We start from the raw sequence: 17,523 nt of genomic DNA on the forward strand, positions 1-17,523 counted from the left end.
GAAGGGGGAAGAGAAGCCGGGAGAGAAAGAAAAGATGGGAGAAAACCAAGAAAGAAGTGGGAAAGAGACAAAGGGGGAAGGAATGCAGGGATGGGAGCAGAAAGGCAGACAGCATAAGGAAACTGAGCCAGAAGGAAAGCAGGAGGGGAGAGCAGCTGTAAGGGAGAGGCTTGGCTAGAAGCCCCGAGGAGGAGGAGACTTTGAGGAGGCAAGTCTGGCAGTTGAGCGAGAGATCCCTCTCTGATATTACCAAATGAAAAGACTCAACAAACTGGGAAAGCACATTCCTTAGTACTCCCGTCACTTAGTTAACAGCAGGGTGGGGCTGTGCCCAGGGGCTGCTGAATACTTCCTGGGGGTGTATGGACATGAAGGGAAGGGGTCCTAGGCTGCACCCCCCACCCCAGCCTGCAGGTGAGGAGATGGCAGTGGGGGGGGGCGGGGGAGGGGATGGACAGGAAGGATTGCAGAAGAGGGCAGATTTGTAGCCTGAGCACTGGCTGAGGGTCACAGATGGAAGGAGGTGGTATTTGTTTATTCTTTTATTAGCCGACAAATATATACTAAGCAACTACAACGTGCAGGGCACTGGCCCAGGCTCCGGGGCCACAGAGACGTAACTTCAGCTTCATATTGCGAGCAGTCTACTGAGAGATAGAGACAAAACACACAGCGCAGCAGTATGACTGAGGGCCCGTTACTTAACTGGTCTGTGCCTCAGTTTTCTCATTTGTATAATGGGGTTTATTAGGAGATCAACTCTATAGGGTTGTTTTGAATAAAATAATCTCTATAAAGTACTAACTCGGTGCCTGGCACAAAGCAATACTCTGAAAGGGTTTACCTATCGGTGTTTGAGCTGCTGGGTCTTGGCATTTGCTAAGTGGGAGCAGAATGGGAGGAGCCTTCTAAGCAGAGGCCTCAGAGGCCATAAGGAGGGGTGACTAGGATGATCTTGGGGCTGATGAGAGTGGTGGGTATGTGGATTAACTGTAGTAGCATCACCCTGGGGGAGGGACTTGCTGAATATATATTCAGATTCTTGGGCCCCTCCTCAGACCAACTAGATCTGGGTCTCTGGGCAGGGCCTGAGAATCTGTATTTTAACTTGTCCCCCTCAGGGTGTTGTGATACATCCTTATCCTTTCCCTCCACTCAGGGCCCAGGGCCCTGTCCTAGTTCAGGCCTAACCGTGTTCCATATAATAAACAACCTTCTGAAGGACCCAGCCCTCCTTTAGTCTCACCATCTGTAATCTGATCCTTCATCAAAGGACTCGTCCTCTGTGAAGTCTTGCTGAGAGTTCAGGGCAGAATTAATGGCTCACTCCTGCACATCCCTGTATTCTAGCACTTATGAACTGTCAGAGTTGTTGGTATATGTGTCTGTGTCTCTTCCTATGCCTGACCCCTACAAAAAGAAGAATCTTTGAGGACAGAGTCAGGGCCTAACTTATCTTTTAGCCTCTGGCCTGACACACAGTAGGGGATCTCATGAAGACTTGTTCACCAGATGGCTGTCTGGCTCCCTGGAAAGTGCCCATGAGAGAGAATTCCCTTGTATACTCTCCTAGGGGGTCTCTGGGTTTTTCTTCTCTCTGTTTTCTTTTGTTCATCAGGCCTCACTTGGTAGCAAAATAATTTCTTATGGAAAGAAATTTCTGAGCAGAGTACAGAACTGATCTCAGGCAGATATGAGTCAGGTTGCCCTTGAATGAATCGCGAGTCTCTTGTGGGGTAATGTGTCCTGGAGAGAATCTCAAGCGTGTTCCCACATTTCTGAGCACATTTCTGTGTTTTAGATTAAGGTGATGGTAGGTAATCTCTTTCCTTCTTTGCAGGTGAGGAAGTTGGGGCTTGAAGCAACTGGGAGGAGCTGGGACCAGGGACTTAGAGCTTAGTAGTGATGCTGAGGAGTGGGGACGGGGCACCTGGCCTAGAATCCCATTTGCCTGTGCCATAGTCCTAGTCTCTGAAGTCTAGGTTGTCTTATTTTATGTTTTTACAGCTATGAGTAAACTCATAGATTTGCAGTTTCATCCAGGAGAGGTCTTCGCATCAGTTGTGATGGTTCCAGAGAGGATGCACTTAAAAAGGATGATGATGCTAACATTAGGGCTATGGCCAGGCCTTGTGTTAAGCGTCTCCTTACATATTGTTATTTAGTTCTCGTAACAACCCTATACAGTAGGTCATATTCTTCCCTTCCCCCACTTGACAGATGAGGAAACTGAGATACAGAAAGGTTAAGAAACATGCTCAAGGTCACATAGCTAGTAAGTAGCAGACCTGGTTTTTGAACCCCTGTCTGTGTCACTCTAGATATAGAGGTCTTAACCAAACGCCTCCCAAACAGTTCAATGCCTTTGCATTCCATTTTATTACACTAACATTTGTTGATGGTTTGCTACTGACTGTCATTGAAGAGAATGATTGCAAAAACTTCAAATGAGCATGGAAAATGCTGACGATCAGATTTCCATGGAAAAGAAAGGGATGCTCACTAGAATGGATGCTGTGGTTATAATTGTCAGAAAATATTTAAGAGTAGAAACAAATAAAAATAATCCCTTTAGCATAATTCTATTTTTATTCTCAAAAATATCATTAATATCATTGTTTCATAGTTTTTTATAAAAACACCACATAAAGAACAGAAACCCCCTGGCTTGATGTGTCATAACTAGCTATGGCCACATGGTGTCCCTCCAGCTCAGTCTAAACCTTTGAGACTACCGACTTGTACTTGTCTCTGACTGGCTGAGTGGCATGAGCTAGTCCTAGCTTGAGAGGACCCTAAGCCATGGGTAGCTAGCTTCTAGCTGCTGGGGCTGGAAGGGCACTATGGCCTGAGGGGGCAGAAGGGACAGATGAATGTTTCTCAGGCCAGCGGATGGTGATTTGTTTGCTTCCAAGAGTCTCAGTGGATAGTTCTGACACTGAAGTTTCATTCTGGAGGGGATTTTAGGATTGAAGGAAGGGAATGGGAAGGTTTTACATTTGCAGAGAAGGAGGGCTGCTTCCCAGGGGATTAAATAATTTTTGCTAAAGTTGGGGCTAAGAAATAGGAGGGTCCAGAGTTTTTTAGGAGGGGCTAAGGGGCAGCAATGTGGTTGGAAGAAGGGGTTGGAGATTTATTCTGAGGTTGTATCTGCACAGCAAGCACACTATGTCACACATCAATAAGAAAAAAGTTGCCTAAAGAAGCCCTCTCCCTAATATTTTACTTTAGTTTTCTTGCCAGTCTGGTTTCAAACTCTGACTTTTAATCTACATAATGGGCAATTATTATTATTATTATTTTTATATTTTATTTTTTTTGGTTTGATGGCATTCGACCTTTTTAGTAGCATTTGGATTTCCTGTAGGTCAGTGGTCCTCAAACTGGTGTGCATCACAATTCTTGGAGGACTTATTAAAACAGAGTTTCTGATTCAGTATGTCTGAAGAGGGGCCCGACGAAGTACATTTCTAAGAATTTCTCAGATGGTGCTTATGCTACTGGTGCAGAGACCACACTTGGAGAACCACCACTATAAAGGAATTACTTTCCTCACGTGGTCTGTCATTGTACCATTCACTTTAAGAGCAAAGCCAAAGACTCCAGATTCTTTCACTGGGTGCCCAGGTACAGCCAGGGGCTGAGTGATGATCTCAGCTTAGCCAGTGGGGTTGCTTTTTTCAGAGCCTGGAGCTAATGTTGCAAGGCTAAGTTGGTTTGGTGGGAGATTATAGGGGGCAAGAGCAGCCTCCTGCTGATTGAGCCTGCAGTATCAATGTGTTGCCTGGATTTCCCGGCTTCCTGGGATTCTATCAGGTTGGGTCTGAGCCAGGTGTTCCCACCACCCTTGATTCTGATCCTTCAATAGCTTCATAGTAAATTCTCTTTTGCTTAATTTAACCAGAGTCCTTTCTGTTGCTTGCAGCCAAGATCTCTGACTCAACCTCTCCTCTGTACTGCCTTCCACTACCAGGCATGGAGGGAACTGAGTGAACGTAGATTACATTCACATTAGCAGAACTGGAGTCCTGGGTTCCTGTCTTCAGGCAAGGCCTCTTGCCTCCACATATAAAGCTTTCACCTCTGATCCACCACAAAGCTCTGCTCAAAAAGGCATTTGCAGTATTAGTGTATTAAATCTTTCTGACATCCAAATATATAAATGAAGCCAAACAGTAGATATTCAATTAAAATTTGCAGCCCTAAAATGCTACATTTCCATAACTAATGTTTCTCTTAAAAAAAAAAAAAATCAGTCCTTGCAGCAATTGTAGGCAGTTTTAAAAATGATATAACTCACACTCCGTTTTTAGATATTTATTGTTTGTCAGCTTTTTATCTGTTTCAGGGTTTCAGACCTTGTTGCTATGGATAGTGATTTGCTATAAAGATACTGGTGGGTGGAGAGTAGATGATCCCAAAGGAAAATGTTCTTCTATTCCAGTCGATCTCTACTCTCTTCCCTGTACGCAGTCTCGCAATCCCTAGGAAGCGGATTGTGGAAGAAAATGAGGTGGTTCAACAAAAAGGACTGACAGAGATAGAAGCAATCCACGGCCCTGGAGGGGTGCGCGCACATAGCAGAGCCATCCCTTCTCCTCTTACATGGACATCTCGGCTTCTGGGTGCCCCTGGACTACTAAAAAAAGTGGGAGAAAATGAGCTCTGGTCTCAGCTCCTTCAGGTACTAGCTTTGTCATTGCGTTTTACCTCTTAGGGTCTTGCTTTAGTTTCCTATTACTGCTGTAGTGAAATATCACTACAGCAGTGTTATGGTGGAAGCCCCAAAGATGTCATAAAGCATTAATAAAATACATTTATATTAATAAAATACATTCATAAAGCATTAATAAAATACATTTTGTTCAGACAAATAGGAAGAAGAAAAATATCTCATGTTTGACTCCTAAAAGTTATGTCTGTCCTGCAGACATAACTCATTTCATTCACAACCCCCATGGCTTGTGATAATAAACACAAATTTATTATCTTACGATTTTGGAGGTCAGAAGTCTGAAACATGTCTCATGGGGCTAAAATCCAAGGCTGTATTCCTTCTGGAGGCAGTCAGGGGAGAATCCACTCCTTGCCTTTTCCAGCTTTTGGAGAATGCTTGCATTTCTTAACTTCTGAGTGCGTTTCTCTGATCCCTGCTTTCATCATCACATTTCCTTTTCTGACTCTGACCTTCCTCCCTCTCTTGTAAGGGTCCTTGTGATCACCAAGCCAACCTAATAACTCAGGATATTCTCCTCATCTAGCTCCTTAACTCAATCATATATGCAAAGCTCCTTAACTCAATCATATATGCAAAGTCCCTTTTTATCATGTGAGGTAACATGCATAGGTTCTGGAGACTAGGACATAGACATCTTTGGGGCTTCCACCATAACACTCACATATACTGTTCAGCCTACCATAATACTCATTCATAAAGCATTAATAAAATACATTTTGTTCAGACAAATAGGAAGAAGAAAAATATCTCATGTTTGACTCCTAAAAGATAAATGTAATGAATATTTCCTTCCTCTTTTAAAAAATAAAGTCTTTACATAGTTATAATCATACTGTATATATAATTTGAAATCATTGTTTTTTACTAGATATTAGATTATAATCTATTTTCTTGTGTTAGTGCATAGTTCGAGCAAACATTTTTATTGACTATATACTATGCCATTGAGTGGATGTATCATATTTTACTTAAACTTTTTCTTATTTTTGGAAATTTAGGTTGTTTTTAATTATTTAATATAAATAACTTGGTGACAAATAGTTTTGCTCATAAGTATTTTTGTGTTTGTGTTTATCAGTTTTTCCTTGGGGTAGATTCTCAGTAGAATTACTGTATCAAAGACTTTTTATAGCAAATGTTTTTCAAAAGGTTTATATGATTTTTTAAAACCACCAGGCTCTGGGATTTAGAAAGTGGACATCTTTGGAGTAATCATTATTCTGCCGAAACAGAGCTCAAGTTTCTCTTCTGAAAAATGGAAATAATAATCAGTACTTCACAGGCAGCCGAGAAGATCAAAGGCACGCATATCTCTGAGGAGGGCTTGGCAAACAGTAAAGACCTGTATAGCTGGCAGTAGTTGCTCTTACGGCCTGAGCTCACCTGAGTGGGTGGGTTGGGAAGAGGTACTTATGCTCATGACTCAGTCTTACCACCCTCGGTGTGTGTGTGAGTGTGTGTGTGTGTTGCTCTGCTCTCTGGTTCCAGTATTAACCCAGAAAAATTGTCCAGTGGGAGTTGGTTGTGGGGCTCTGGGTTTAAAAGGACAGTCATGAAGATTTGCTTTGTGTCAACAGACACTGCTTCCTGCAATGGGGCCAGGCTGGCCTTCTGAGTGGCATGTTTCTGGAGCCATGTGGGCTCTGCAAGGTGGGTGCACATCCTTTGGCATCTCTCTCTGTTTTCAGTGGAAGGAGTGGGTGATGGAGAGGTGCAAGAAGAGTCTTCCATGAGACAGTCTCCCCGCCCCAATTTCCCAGAGAAGAAGAGGGATAATAATCAGTCTCCTGGGGCAGCAGCCAGAACTGTTAATTAGTCTGTGACAAATGAGTGAGGTGGTGAGAGGGCACCTTCTTCCAGAGCCTTCCAGGATTAGGAGGCTCCTTTGACCTGGAAGAATAAGGCTCTTGTTTTCTGATTTTCTTGTTTCTAGACATGAGGTTGTGCCTTGGGGGCTCCAGGTGCCATAGACTGCATGGAATTGTAACCATCAAATTAAAGTTTCAGATGAACTCTGGGTTCTGTCCTGCAGACATAACTCATTTCATTCACAGGCCCTACTCATTTTTACATAAGAGCAAGGGAATATATATATATTTAATGCATACTATGCGAGAGGCACTATGCTAACCACTTATACTACTTACTTGCGTTATCTCACTTATTCCTTACAATAATCTTGGGAATCAGATACTGTTATATCCCATTTTACGGATAAAGATATAGCAACTTAGTATGATTACATAATTTGCCCAGCAGTTCAAAGCTGATGAATGGCAGGGTCAGGATTCAAGTGTGGCTATCTGATCTTGTTCTCTGACTGTATTCTCTTACCAATGGATGGGGTATGGTGAAGATTGGTTGGAGGTGGGTGGAGCAGGGCTCTCGAGTACTGGGAGAAACAGGTCAACATGACTTGTGCACAGTGTAGTGTCTGTCTCTGTCCTCCAGTCCTGCCCAGACTCAACCCTCCCAAACCAGAGACAAGACTTCTGGAAATGGTGGCCCACCAGTATGTGGGTCTGGAATTGCCCAGAGGCCTGATATTTCACATGTCTGGGAGAGCCTTGAGTTTCCAGAGCCGACCACATCAAAGGATCTCCTCCCCTTGCCACGTGGCTTGTCCTTTATCACTGAATTCCCACCCCCCCACCTCCCATTTATCCCCCTCCCCTCCATTAAATAGCATTCACCCCATCAGATTCTTTTCTGGGTATGGATGTTCCAGGCAGGGCTGGGAGCCCTGCCATGGTGTGAGTCAGCCCACACGGTTGGGTCCTGATTCTCTGCCTAGTCCTTTTGGGGCTCCTTCCTTAGAGAGTTTGGTCCTTTTCTCTCCATCCTCAGCCCTCAGCAGGGCCTTACTCAATGGGCTCAGTGCTGATTGCTGGATTTTACATGGCTGCCCAAAAGGACCCTGTGGCCTTAAGAAATGGTCCTTGAAAGGCCCTGCTACTGCTTGCAGGCTTCTGTAGCTGTGTGCTGTTCCAGTCTCTGTCCTGCCACAGATTCTTTTCCTTCCTTCTGTAGGGGAAGCTGTTTAGTTTTTATGCAGTTGCCAAACTAAAGCCAGAGAACACTGGCTGCTGAGTGATTCTGCAGAAGAACTAACCCAATTCTTCTGTAATTCAGACATTTTTGCCCTGCATTTTGCTCTCACCCTGCACGATTTCTTATATGTGTATAAAGGCGCCTCTGCGTAGGTGTCCAGATATTCTGTATGAATACAAAGCACTGGCTACTGGAAAGAGAAAAACAGCAGCTTTTTTTATTATCTCAATTCAGAATCTGCATAGTAGAACATACTCCCCAGGGATGTGCTTTAATAGCTCCAAAGAGCATTCCTGTAGGTCCCAAGGGACACCTACTAAAGGGCCATACATTAATTGGGAATTTCGAAATGGAGCTGATTTGGGCCATATGTGCCCACTTTATAATCACTGTCAGATACTAGAAGTCTATTTAGACTTTTACAGATGAGGAAACCAAGGCCCTGAGAGGAGAATGAGGCTAGGCTTACACTACCCCAGACAGATTATGGCTTCGGTACATCTCCCTGGTTCAGGAAGCCGTTAAGCAGGGTGAGCGTTCAGTATGCAGCCAAGCTGATTCAGCAGAGAAATTGCCAACTCTGCAGCCATGGTGAGCCAGTGTGTTATGTTCTTGGAGGACCAGCAGACAGGATGTCTCCTTGTTTTGCTTTCCAAATCCCCTAGGCTGGAAAATACATGCTTATTCTTTAAAGGAAAGAACTAAAGTTACTCCTTGGTTATTACCTCAAGCACTGAAGGAGAACTAATGAAAGGGGTCTGCTGTGGGCTGAACCATGCTCTGCGTCCCCCACCCCTCTGACAGCCCACCAAGATATGTTGAACTCTGAAGTCCCCGGATACCTGGATATGTGACCTAATTTGGAAACAGGGTCTTTGCAGTTGTAATCAAGTCAAGATGAGATCATTAGAGTGGGCTCTAATCCAATATGACTGATGTCCTTATAAGGTGAATACCATGCAAAGACAGGTACACAGGGACAATGCCATATGATGACAGAGGCAGAGTGATGAATTTGCAAGCCAAATAATGCCAAGGATCATTGATCACCACCAGAAGCTGAAAAGAAGCAAGGAAGGATTGATTCTATCCGCAATCTCAGAAGAAGCATGTCCCTACCAACACCTTGATTTTGGATATCTAGCCTCCAGAACTATGAGAGAATAAATTTCTGTTGTTTTAAGCCCCCCAGTTTGTGATATTCTATTACAGCAGCCCTAGGAAACTAATACACAGCCCAACATAGTGAGGCCCTATTCTATATGTGCCTGACACTGGGCTTAGGGCCCTCGTAAGTTGGGATGTCTCATCATGGCCTTGGTGCAATTAGAGAGGGAGGCTGTGTGTAGGGCCTGGGGGAAGAGGGTTTGTGAGACTGGCCTGTGTGAATGTCCTCCTCTCCTTTCCTCTTTTTCTTTCCTTTCCTCCATCTTCCTCTCAATTTAAGAGATGGAACTCAAGGTGACTGATGTATTCACATTTAACGAACTATTTGTTTCCCAAAGGAAAAGCTTGTTTACCCAGCTGCATCCTCACAGCTGTTTGGGTCTTGAGTGGGGAGGCAGGGAAGCTTAGTGAGAGTGGAGACTTCCAGTTTCTTTGCAACTTCAGGAGGTTGAGCCCTGGCTAGTAACATTAGCTCTCTTGGAACCAGCACTTTGCTTGACAGTCTACCCCTTGCCTAGCCCTGCTGTGGTGAACACTGTGTTCTTCCCCAACATTTATAACCTCCCTCACTCCTTGTATATAATTTGTGATTTGGGAGGGAATGACCAATCCCAAGATCCAGGTCTAAACCAGTCAGATAGTCCCACCCTTTTGTTGTAGAGGTAGAACAGGTCTAAGCCAATCAGCACATGAATTTCCCCTGAACAGACAGACTTTTGTTTTATAACTGAAGGAGTTCAGTTTTCTCTCACTAGATGTGAACAAGGAAGCACATCCCCTCAGTGCTCTTGGCAGCCATCCTGTGACCATAAGGAGAGCCAGCTTTAGAATGATACTTAGGATAATAGAGCCAAGAATCAGAAAGATACTGGGTCACTGATGACTTCAGTGAACAACTGGAACAATCAACTTCCTGATATCTGTCTTGTCTCTGGATTCTACTTAATGAGTCAACATTTCTCCTTCATTTTTCAAGCTAATTTGAGTCCAACCCACACCCCATTACTTATTGTGGTGGTTTTAAAATATGACCACCATTTTTTTGTACTCCTTTCAAAAGGTGGAATCTAATTTCCCCACCCTTGAGTGTGGGTTTGACTTAGTGATTTGTTTCTAGTGAACAGAAAATGTGTCACTTGGAAGTGACAGTGAGTAACTTCTAAGATTGGGATGTAAAAGGCATGGTGGTTTCCTCCACATTTTCTTTATTGGATCACTCATTCTGGGGGAAGTCAGCTGCCATGCTGTGAGGACACGCAAGGAGCCCTGTGAAGAGGTCCAGGCGGTAAGGAACTGAGGCCTCCTGCCAACAACCAACACTAGCTAGCCAAATATGTGAGTGAACCATGTAGGAAGTGAGTTGTCCAGCCCCAGTCAACTAGCACCAGCCAACTAGCATCTTCACTGGAACCTCATGAGAAAATTTGAACCACAACCACCAAGGTAAGCCACTCCTAAATTCCTGACTTTTAGAGACTGCGATAATAAAAGTTTATTGTTTTAAGCCATTAAGTTTTGGGGTAATTTGTTATGCAGCAGTAGATAACTATTACACTTATGTCTGAAGGCATCCTAACTGATACACCTTGCTAACTCTAATCATTGAAACCTAGTAGTAAATCTAACACAGTTCCTTTCAGTGAGGTCACTCATTTCTTTCTGGAGCTCCAGAGGGGTGGCAAGACTACAAAGAAGACATGACTGGGTCATGTGTTTTGGTCATACATTGCCTTTGACCAGTCTGTCATGGATGTCACAAGGTTTTTCTTACATTGCTTCATAGTTGTAGAGGCCCATGATGGTGTGGGAGGAGCAGAATTAATTCCTAGGCACTGGAGAGTGATATGGAAGTGGCTGGACGAGTTGAACCCGAATAGGGTATGTAGTTGGGAATGAGAGGTGACAAAAGAACATCTGAGCTTATAACAGTGTGAGTAGATAATAACAGAAGATCAGATCACCAGCCCCACTCCTTTGTACGTCTGGTATAAGGAAGAAGGGAATCTCAATGGAATGGACCTTAAAAAGAAACAGTTATGGAAAAGTAAAGTCATACTTTTGTGGACTTGAGCCGTGGCCTTAGATTCATAGTCAGTGTACTCAAAATAAAACTTGCTTGCTCCCAGCATGTTCGTTCTTTTCTACCCCACGACACACACACAGTGAAATGCCCAGGTCTCCAGGCCTTTCCCCCAAGAACCTCCCCTCCTTGTAAAGTCCTGGAGACTCATGGAAGCTCCTCTGCCACCTACATCCTTCTGCTATCAACGCTGTTATACATTCCCACTCTCAAGCCATGATGGCTGCTACTTTACTGTAGTTCCTTCATGTGAACTAGCCCTGTTTGGCCCACAAAAATCTCTCTTCCATGCTGATTTCACTCTTCCTACCATTATAGGTGATGAGCTAGTAATTTTGTCTCTGATGTTGTTGTCTTTTCTCTAAACCTCCTGCCATCTTGTTTCTCTACTCAAATAATTGTTGAGCTGGGGTGGAAGTTTTCTTCCCTAATATTTATTATTTTTTAATTGTGACATTATTCTAAAAATAAATGACTTTATTCTCACTTTATAAAATAACACACCTAACATTTCGACCTTTATTTGACTCTTCTTTATAGGCTCAAGGGTTACTTCCTCCATAGAGCCTTTGCTGATTCTCTCTTTTTCATGCATGGCCAATCTCCCCCTCACTTATTCATACTTCTGTGGTTTGCAATCATTATGTTGTATTAAAATGTTCTGTTTCTGCATATTTTTCTTTCTTTCAGAGAGCCTCTGGAGGTAGGCATGGGGTCTGATTTATTTCTGTATTCTCAGTCCTAGTTTAAAGTAGGTGCTTAGTAGACATTTGATGAACTAAGATCTAATAGCCCATAACTCTATGATTCTATATAATATCTGTTGCAGATTTGTAGAGATTTCTCAATATTTAGAACCCAGGGAGAAAGGACAGTTTTTTTCTGGAGATTTTTGCCTTGCTGAAAGGGTTTGTGGAACTAAAGGGGACTGGTTTAGGATGACTGGGTTTGACTGTCTAATATAAATAGATCAGGATTATTTTAAATACAGATGGAGGAGGATAACATTCACATATTTCATGAATAATTAGTATGGCGTTTGTATGCATGTTTCATCTTATACATTAGCTCGAAGATGTTGGTTCTTTAGTATAACAAAGAAAATTAGAAACGGGTCCAGCCTTCACAGGGCTGATAGGTACACCCTTCTGTTTCCACTTAAGTTCTGATTACAGTCATTACCCACTGATGGTTTCCTGCCTCTGTCAAGCCCAGACTCAGGGGGCCATTCTGAGTGTGTTCCCTGTAGCTCAGGTTTGAGCTGAGCCCCAGTAAAATGACCTGACTGCACTCAAACTGAGTATGGAGCAGCTGGGGACATAGCAGCCACATATGTGTAGCATTAGGAGCTAGGGTTGATGGCTTTGGTTTAGGACTAGGGTATTTTACAAGGGCTCCCTTACTTGTCGTGGAAGCCTCTGGCCCTGAGACATGATGCCCCAGAGATGATTCCTAGGTCCTCTTTCCTTTCTCTACTTCTTCAGCAATTAGATTGGGATACTGATCTCTGTAGAAAGATTATCATGGCTTTCTTCTTTCTCTGGCTCCTTCTTTTGTTCCCTGAGCCCAGCATCACATTCCTAGGAGGTGCAGTGGTGATTCTGTTCTGGGATTCAGGCTGTTATGGTCCCATGTCAGCCTGGTTCCTTTCTTCTGGGCTCCAGATCAGTCCACTGGAGTGATCTTGCCTGTCTGCAGTTCAGAATGCTTTCACTAAACTGTGGGTTTGGTTTCAGGCCCACCTTTCAACAGATCCCTTACCTGCTTCACTAATAGACACTAACCACCAACTGCCATCACCAGTTTTGGGTCTCAACTGTGGGACTCGATTCATCCTCTCCCAACACATGCTTACCCAAGAGGGGGAGAAGCCATTGCAGTTGTCGAAGAGCCATTTCACATATGCCCACAAAGCATCCTTCAATTCCACACAGGAAATGGGCTCCCTGAAACCTTTGTTCATCCAAGGTACCAGGGACCAGAACAAAAGGACTTAGAATTAACCATGATTGAACCATCTAGTTCTTTGATTAAAAAATACAGAGAAGCTGGTTGTCTGAGCAATCAGGGTGGTTCTGAAATACGCAATGTTGTAGTCCAAATAAACTGCTTGATTAGAAATGAACATTGTCTGTGTAGAGGGAAGCCATGATGAGGGAGAGTTACCAGTCGGCCATGCTACCCTTGGCCCATCATCTTGGGAACTTATTGCAAACTGAGGAGGAAGTTTAAGAAGTGTGACAGTTGTTGCTACTTTAAGGTTTCTCAATCACGTGGATGACCAGACTGGCTGGCTCTGCGCAGTGTCATTTGGAAAGACAGCTGTTGTTTTTCATCTGAGATTATGCATAATCGTAGCAACCAGCATTGACTGTGTACTATATGTCAGGTACTGTGAATTATCTTGAGGGGTATTACCTACATTTTACAGATGAAGAAACTGAGGCACAGCAAGGTTAAATAATATTTCCAATGTCACACAGCTATAATGTCCATCTGACTCTAAAAATGTGCTCTGAAACACTGCCTGTTACTGCCTCCACCCATCTCTGAATGGTAAGCTCAGACTTGGAGGAATGCCATACACCTATGCAGGAAAGTGGGAGCAAAGCCAAATAAAGGGGGTAGCATGAAACTAGTTTACATATCATTTAGAGTCCTCTTTAACTTGCTCTTTTCTGCACCAAGGCTACCAAATACTGTTTATAAAACAGTTAACAGAATCCTCTTATAGAAGCAGCTGGTGACAGTCGCTGGTTCCTAGGTGTTGCTAGGGCAACTTAGCTGGGAGTCTGGTAGTGAAGTAATTAAGCAGGGTATATAAATTATCTCAGCTGGTTTTCCCCAGAATAGGCAGTTTCTTGCATAAGAGACAACTGGATTCCCTCTTTCCTTCTAAAGGCAAAACGGATAGGAAACTTTTTGAAGATACATAGAAGCATGTTGTGGTAGGACTGGTGAGCTCCTCTCGATGTCCCATAGACCAGTTGGGACAGGTCAGGGTAAAACAAGGGACACTCAAGGGATGTGGGCAGATACCAACAAGGCCAGGGCATGACTGAGGCCTACAAGTGAGTTGGGAGTCAGAGCAGGAGCCAGAAGCCAGGACTGGAGCTGATAGAAATGAAGGAGAATGGGCACAATAGCAGGAGAAAAAACCCAGAACTAGCCATAGGAAACTAGACCTCCACTCCAGGTATGAGGAATTACCAGAATTCACAATGCAGTGAAATGAAGTAACTACATAGGGCTAGAAAGAGATTCTATCTTTATGATTCTAACCTTTGTACTCCTAGTCTTAACACCAACATTTATTAAGGTGCCAGGCCCTATATTAAGAGATTCCATAGATTTGATGTAATCCCATTTAAGGCAAATACTATTATATTCCCATTTTCTAGAGGAGGAACCCAAGGAATAGTTCTTTATCTTGTCTGAGGTTAATCAGCTAGTCAGCAGTGGATTCTGGCATCAAACCCATTTTGTCTAGCTCCAAAATGGGGACCTTTAACCACTCTGCTAATTTGTAGTTACTCCACTTATGCAGGTTTTCATATCCAGCTTATTTTGAAAGCACCGAAGGACTATCTGAGACTATCTGTCCTGGCCAGGGTTGGCTCAGGACCTGACATAGCTTGTGGACTGCAGGTGTGAGCACCAGTGTGCCCAGCTGCAGGTTTTTGGGAGAACAGCAATGTACAAGGAGTTAGGCAGGGTGCCCAGAGCATGCACACAGCTGGTGAAAGAGGCTGCAGAAAATGGTGAATTCTGTTACAGGTGAGACAGTGATTGGAGGATGCATGGAGGAAGGGGGGAGGGAGCAACGAGTTGCTTGGCATTTTCCTTCGATTTGTCTTTTTCCTTTTGCAGCAAGCTGTGCAGTTACCAGAGGTTTGGCCAGCGTTTTGAAGGTCTGAGTAAGCTTCTGATCTCATGCTCACTTCTTGGTTGCTCTGGAGTCTTGCTGTAGAGGCACAGTCATCTTGGCCTTTGAATATTTGGAAGAAAAAATTTTTCCCCAGAAATATGGTAATGAGAGTCAAGAGAAGTCCCAGTGTGTATTAATTATCTATTGGTGCATAGTAGATTACCCCCAAATTTAGCAACATAATGTAACAAATATTTATTATATCACACAGTTTCTGAGAGTTAGGAATCCAGGAGTGCCTTAGTTGAGTGGTTCTGGCCCAGGGTTTCTCATGAGGTTTCAGTCAAGATGTCGACCTGGGCAGCGGTCTCATCTGAAGGCTCATATGAGGCTGGGGATTCCCTTCCAGAATGGGTCACTCTCATGGCTGTTGGTAGGGGGCCTCAGTTTCTCTCTATGGGACTGTATGAGTGGCTTCTTGCAATGGCAACTGGCTTTCCTCAGTGAGTGATTGGAGAGAAAGAGAGCATGAATTTTTTTTTACCTAGTCTTAGAAGTTACACATCATCACTTCTACCATATTCTAGTTATTGGAAGTGAATCATTAAGTACATTAACTCTCATAAGAGAATTAATTTACACCTCTTGAGTGGAGGAGCATCAAAAAACTTGGGACATATTTTTGGAAACCACCATACAGCATAAACGAAGACCTAGACGAAAAAAATTAATGGTCAAATGCAGCAGCGGGAAGTGGGCAAAGATCCTGCAGAGATGGCTGCTGGTGCTAGGCAACACGCTTGCATTCTGCACACAAGGGTGAGCGTGCTTGTGCTAGTCTCTGATGGCTGCTACCATCCAAATGACAATGATTCATTCCATTTTCTCTTTGTCTGGAGAAAGATCTCATTTGATGCAAGCCAAGCTGTTTATGGATCTTTCTATCTATTCGCCCATTCATATGGGACCCAGGGCATGATAACAGCTATTCAAACTGTGGAATGTTAATTAGATGGAAAAATGTACACATCAGCTATCTCCATTTCAACTGAGAAATCTGGCCGAGGTACATAATTTGCTTCAATGTCATCTGTGTCAGGATTTTGAAAGGGTGGCAATATATCACTGTGTTAGACAAAAGGCATGGGATAAAAGGAGAAGGAACTATTCATGGCAACATGAGTTTCAGGATATTAATAAGTGCAAATATTTGCTTCTCTATGGAAGCATTAAAGCTCCCTTTTATTTCTTGGTTCTCATGCCCAAAGTTATTTGCTTTTTACTACTGACATTGAAGTAGAATATTAGCTCATCTTTTGGCTCTGAAATGTAGCTTTTACAATGGGCAAGTGCAACAAACAATCTCAATGCTGGCTAGTAACCCCTCTGTCTTGGCTGTGAGTCAGGGAGTCTATAATGAAGAGGAATTACTGAAAGCCAAGTGTGATATTAAGTAGGTTGCAGAGGGAGATATTCTAGTTGTCTACTTTGTCCTCCTTTCCTCTATTCCTCCACAGTAGAGCAGATGACTCTGTTGAGTAGGTAGTTACCTGGCTGTCCTTTCTTCTTAGCATGGGGAGTCATCGGTCTTGCCTTCGTGCACCTTGATCCTCAGGAAGTCTCATTAGCACCTCGGTATACAGCTTAGACATTTCTCATGTGGAAGATGACATCACCAAGGAAGTCAGAACTGCTTCCCAAGAAGAGTTAGTGATGCAGGCTTTCTCTGGCAGGGATAGGAGAGCTATCCAAAATTTCTGGTGACATGGCAAGCAGGACATATTTAGGAAGGGCATATTTCATACGACCAAACTGTGTGCTACGTAGACTTCTCTCTATTTATTGGAGAGGGTGTAGAACTTCAACCACACACTTTTTCTAGGTCACAAATATTCCACAAAAGTGGGAATAGAAGCCTATTTCCTCATCTTTCCTCTTTCATGGACCCCATTGATATGTTGTGGGTGAGAATTAGTTTAGAAAAAACTAATGCTTGGGTGGTGAGATGTCTCATTGCAGACATACCAGAGGAGCATCCACTGCAGCTAAGAGGGGAAGACCTGCCTCTGATACCTCCCAGCACCACAGGACCAGACCACACCCTCTCCCTCCTCCGGGAGTCAGTGGCCTCTGTGTAAACTTGACAAGAGAGGGAGCCATAAGCCCACATTACTTCTCTCTAAGTTCTAAAAGCCATCAGAGATAATATATATGAAACTGCTCTTACATAGTGGGACCTTGATCAATCTTGCTGAATAACTGAATGAATAAACACTAAGGTAGTGCAAAAATATAGCAGTATGATTATAGTTATTTATTTCATTGTCAAAACATGGAATGGACTGGATTCTTTTAGAGAACTCCATTCTGGTTTCTCAGTTCCCACTCCAAAGCCAGGGAAAACTTTTTTCCAAGTTTTAATTTTGTCAGAATTATACATGTACATATTTTAAAGAACCAGACTTATCTGTTTCTACAAGGTTTATTAAGACAAAGAGCAGTCTCTGGGTCACCTCCTCTGTTTCCTTTCCACAGAGGTAACCACTTTCACCTTTTCTAGATGTATTTGGTTCTTATTACCGTATCTCCAACAATATGTTTGTATTGCTACTGCTTGAT

General features: G+C 43.3%; 1 long non-coding RNA gene across 4 annotated transcripts in view; it reads left to right on the forward strand.

Annotated features, from left to right (window-relative positions):
- The first annotated feature begins 6 nt into the window (after positions 1–6).
- The window catches only part of LOC120603205 (uncharacterized), a 40,121-nt gene continuing 22,604 nt past the window's right edge, over positions 7–17,523 (forward strand). For 3 of the 4 annotated variants that reach the window (XR_005652972.1, XR_005652973.1, XR_005652974.1), the window contains exon 1: positions 7–414. This is a non-coding gene — a long non-coding RNA (uncharacterized LOC120603205). Of the gene's footprint in view, positions 415–4,473; positions 4,685–17,523 lie in introns of all 4 variants that reach the window. The other variant, XR_005652971.1, reaches the window with a different exon arrangement.

This window comes from Pteropus medius, unplaced genomic scaffold, assembly GCF_902729225.1.
Source record: "Pteropus medius unplaced genomic scaffold, Ma_sr-lr_union100, whole genome shotgun sequence".
NCBI classification, from domain to species: domain Eukaryota; kingdom Metazoa; phylum Chordata; class Mammalia; order Chiroptera; family Pteropodidae; genus Pteropus; species Pteropus medius.